Raw genomic sequence first — 5,297 nt, forward strand, 5'->3', positions numbered from 1 at the left:
CTTATCTACTAAAAATGCACAGACTAGCCAGGCATGGTGGTGCACGCCTGTAAGTCCCAGCTACCTGGGAGGCTGAGGCATGAGAATTACTTGAACCTGGGAGGCAGAATTTGCAGTGAGCTGAGATTCCGTCACTGTACTCCAGCCTGGGTGACAGAGTGAGACTCTGTCTCAGAAAAATAAAAATAAAAATAAACATAAATAAAACCAGAGAGCTGGACCTCCACTTCCAGGTGGAGGCCAGGGATGCTGCAACAGAGAAATGGCTGCAGTGAGCCAGGCCATACGGTGAGCCTGGCAGAGATTGCCATGGCCCAAACATGGCACATAAACCACCAGACCTCACTGCATCTGACAGCATGGGCCAGGGCATTTGTGGAGACCAGTGGCCAAGGCCCAGGTAGGGGGAAAGATGTCTCAATATCACTATGGTTACCAAGGTCTAGAAGCTTCCCATACTGAACCCCCAGCCCCTAACACACACCAAATTCTTGGCATTACGTTAACCCCTCTGAAATGAGGCACAGTTACAGGGAAAGGGGGGGTATTCCAAATTAACTGAGATTGAGTCTTCACTTAAATGATGACATGGAGCCTCGAACTAGACATTACCTTCAGTTAAAGCAGAATTACATTTTATTTTTTCCTTATCAAAGTTTGGACTTATAGCAGTTAAATGCATTTTCATAAGTTTATATATGGATGATTGAAAAAAATTATTACGAGTAGTTGCCTAGGAGAAAGAGGCTATAGAGTTGGAAGGTGAAGGAGAGACTATTTTGGTTTTCCTTCAGGCACTTTCATAATGTTTAAACAGTTAAATATGTACTAGTTAAATAAGTTAATTGCCTGAAGTAGTACAAATTGCTAAGACAAAAAAGGCAGGTTCAAAATCATTTTGTAGTACAGGATAAAAGTCAAGGCTCAGAATGCCTATTTTGAGTGAATTATTAGTATCTCCAAATGTTGATTTACTAATTTATAATGTGAGAAGGTTGGGTTAAGTGATTATATAATCTCTTGTCTCTAAAATTATCATAAGGCAGTGAGTTTTCTGTTCTTGAAAATGTACAGCCAAATACAGTAGAAAAGAGTCATATTTGTCAAAGACTTTGGATAAGTAAAGAGCTTTCTAACAATGTTTTTCTAAAGGTAATAACTATAGGAACAGCAGTGGAAACATAGAATTGTTCGAAGAACAAGGCTTGGTTATCAATCCCAGGTCTGCCAATTATTTTCTGCATGACTTTGGGCAAGACAATTTAAACATTTTGGGTTAGATTACATCTGTAAAGCGTGAGTTCCCAAACCTGGCATTAGCATCAGTCCAAGATTTTTAAAAAATACACATTCCATAAATCCAACAGAAATGTCACCAAAAGACACTACGAGAATGTTCACAACAGCACTATTTGTACTAACTCAAAACCGGAAACAATCTGAATGTCCATCAACGAATAAAGAATAAAGGAAAACATGTTGGTGGGCTCATATGATTGGATACCAGAGAGTGGGGTTCAGCAAACTTTGCTCTGTAAAGGGCCAGATAGTAAATATTTCTAACTTTGCCAGCCATGTAATCTCTGTGATAATACTGAGACAAATTAGTCTGCCAGTGTTTCAATAAAACTTTATTTATAAAACCAGAGATTGATCCCTTACTATATAGCAATGAAAACAAACTAGAACTACCAGCAATAACATGGATGAATTTCACAAGCACACTGTTGAGTGAGAGAAGCCACGTACAAAAGAATACATGCTGTGTGATTCCATTTATCTAAAATTTCAGAATTGGCAAACGTAAGCTATGATGTTAAAAGTCAGAATAGAGTGGTTATCTTGGGAGAGTGGTGCCTAGTAGGGGACCCAGAGGGTGTCTTGTGGGCTGGATTGCTTTATTATTTAGTGTGAGACTGTGTTCATTTTGTGAAAATTAATCTGTATATTTACAGGGCTTGCACACTTTTTCCCGATGTAAGGTTTACTTCAGTGAAAAGGTCACCATAAAGAAATATAAATATTTCAGTGTCTCACTCTGTAGAATCTGAGTAGCTGGCCAGGGTGTGACTTGAGGATCTATCCTAAGCCTGCCTTGAAGAAGTAAAGTGAGTTGCCCAGGGTCACGTTATTGGCAGAGCTGAGACAGAGAGCAAAAGCTCTTACAGTGTTGGGCATGGAGTGAGTCAGCCCTGCAGAAAGAGAGGACGCAGCATCTGCCCTTGAAAACGAACTGGGAAATGGCTAAAAGAAGTCAAGGTCACATTCTGGACGGACTCCAACCTACAATCATATTTGCACTGTCACCTGGACATGCTCACTGACTTCTGCCACCTGGGCAGCACCCAGTTCAGAACTCTGCAGATTGCTGGAATTGCTGGGGAGCTGCCAGAGGGCTTTCAGAACTCAGCGTGAGTCCAGCGAGGGCGGCAGCCAGCTCCCGAAGGGAATGGCCTCAGCATACTTTCCAGCTCTCGGCTCTCTTACAGGAAGGCATTGCGGTGCAGCAGACACAGTCTGAAGTGGGTTTTCAAACAGACACAATTTCACATTCTGGTTTTGCAACTTGCTGGCAAATTAGTGAATTTTACTCAACCCCAATTTTTCTCATCTGTGAAACAGCCATAAAATCAACCCCCACTGCCTCTTCCTCACCCCTCCCACATATAAAGGACTTTTTTCTCTTTTTTTCTAGTCAGTCTTCATTGAACTAACATGTACACGCCAAGCACCATTAAGCATTTTGCAAAGGTTGTCTCATTTAATTCTTGTCAGTAAAGAAGTTTCATTTATGATCCTCATTTTATAGTGAAGAAACTAGGAATCAGTTGACTTAAAAATGACCTGTCCAAAGTCACACAGGTAAGAGGTGGAACCAATTTCCCACTGAAGAAGTTTGCCTGGGAGCCTGAGCTGGTAACCACTGTTTGTGATGATGACAATGCTTGGCAGTTGGCATCCTGTCTGGCCCATGGATGAAATTTAATAGAAGTTAATTCTGCATTTCCTTTTTTCTTAAAGAGCTATGAATTGGAGCTGAGGCCTGGCAGTCAGAAAGCCAGGATTCTAGTGGGCTGGTAAATCACTTCTGTTTCCTTGCAGCATAATGAAAGCATGGGATCAGATCACTCTCCTTAAGCGTTTCTTCTGGCCTGAATGAATTTGTACTCTCTACAGGTCTGAATGCTTGCTCTAAACAGAAAATAAGTTAGTTTTTTCCTAAAATTTTATGAAAAATTTGCACTTGTTTCCATCATCTGAGCTTGTTTTGATATTTAAAACATAGATATTATGTCCTACCTAAACCTCTCTCCATGCACTCATTCGCACTCATCTCATCCCATCTCGCAGTCTTGTTTGTGCCTTTACTCCAGGCACACCTAATTCATGGCTGCACATTCCCAAGGGCACCCTAGAAGGGGCACTCTCTTGGTTTGAAAAGCAGGGGCGTCAGTAGGTTTCATCAGGTCTCTGTACCTACACAATTCTATTACTCTGTTAACCTATGTGATGTGGAGGTTTATGACATAGAAGTTCTCCCCAGACCTGACCATAAACTTCCATCCAGAACTGAACCACCTTAAAACAATCCACGCTCTTTTGATATCTTGCCAACTTGGCAGATAAGACTGGATTTTCTACAAATTAAAAAGTGGTGATGGTGATGTGTTTGTTGGTGATGATGCTGATAAAATATGACCCCTTCTTTATGCTAGATGATTTCTTATAAAGGCAAATGAAAATTTTGTATCAGAGTTGGAAACCACTGGACCATCAAGTACACTTGAAGGGCAAGAAAGATAAATTTATAGACAAAACAAAGGATTGTTTTTATATTATGTATTTCTCTGTCATCTGCCCACACCTGAAACCCAATTAACATTCAAGGGACCATGAGTTTTGTTCGAGCCATTTAGAAGAGTAAAAGGAAAAGTAAATTTTAATAAGCCAGTATTTTTCTCTTGACACAAAGATTAGTGGAATTTGGGAATAATGTTTAAAATAAGTTGTTATAGGCTGGGCGTGGTGGCTCACGCCTGTAATCCCAGCATTTTGGGAGGTCAAGGTGGGCGGATCACTTGAGGTCAGAAGTTCGAGACAAGCCTAACCAACATGGTGAAACCTTGTCTCTAATAAAAATACAGAAAATTAACTGGGCATTGTGGTAGGCACCTGTAATCTCAGCTACTCAGGAGGCTGAGGCAGGAGAATTGCTTGAACCTGGGAGGCAGAGGTTGCAGTGAGCCGAGATCACGCCATTGCACTCCAGCCTGGGCAACAAGAGTGAAACTCCATCTCAAAATAGTAATAATAATAAGTTGTTATAATATATGGAATGTATATTGCAGCATTATATTTTAAAAACAAACCATTACAAAAACACCGTTAATTTTGAAAGGCACATTAACCAGTAGGGTTGAAAGATTTAATGTTCCAGTAATAGGAGTTTGGAATTCCAAAACACAGAGAAATCGTCACTTTTATTGTTTTGCTTAGTTTGGTTTTATTTCAGGAAGTTAGGAGACACTGGGCCCGACAGCGCAGATGACAAGCTGTGGTGCAAATGCTTCCTATCTATGAGACAGGAAATGCTCTCAGACCCTGCACGTAACTCCCTGCAAAGTTTGCTCTTTGTTTTTGGTACATCCATTTGCTTCTTTGTGCTTAATTCTATGTATTGTGTATAGATGAGACAAAGAGAGAGCTGCAGTTATAGGACAGTATATGACTTCTAAAGAAATTGCTCTTACATTACCAAGGAACAAATGAAGAGGTTTACTGATTTATGAGGAGACATTTGGTATAAACTGAAGGACTTGCTACAGTAGCCTTATAAAGGACCTCATAATAAAATTTGTCAGGTCACACACACACACACATATGCAAGCACGTACATATATACACATATACAACTGTTTTTCAAGTGATTTCAGATTTTTCAAATGCAGTCACTAAAGATCAATTCTAGCAATTAATACATTTTGAATTTGTACCCTCTGAGCTCTTACCATTTTGGACACACAGACCTTGGGAATTAAGAACCTAGAATATTTTTCTTCATAATTTTGACACTGATTCATCCTATTTTTTTTTTCAAGGAGGAGGGGGTCACAGGGTCTCGCTCTGTCACCCAGGCTAGTGTACAGTGATGTGCGATCATAGCTTGCTGTAACCTCAAACTCCTGGGCTCAAGTGACCCTCCCACCTCAGCCTCTTGAGTAGCTGGGACTACAGGAACAGACCACCACACCTGGCTAATTTTTTAAAAACTTTTTTTTTTTTTTTTTTTTTTTTTT

This window comes from Theropithecus gelada, chromosome 4, assembly GCF_003255815.1.
Source record: "Theropithecus gelada isolate Dixy chromosome 4, Tgel_1.0, whole genome shotgun sequence".
Lineage (NCBI taxonomy): Eukaryota > Metazoa > Chordata > Mammalia > Primates > Cercopithecidae > Theropithecus > Theropithecus gelada.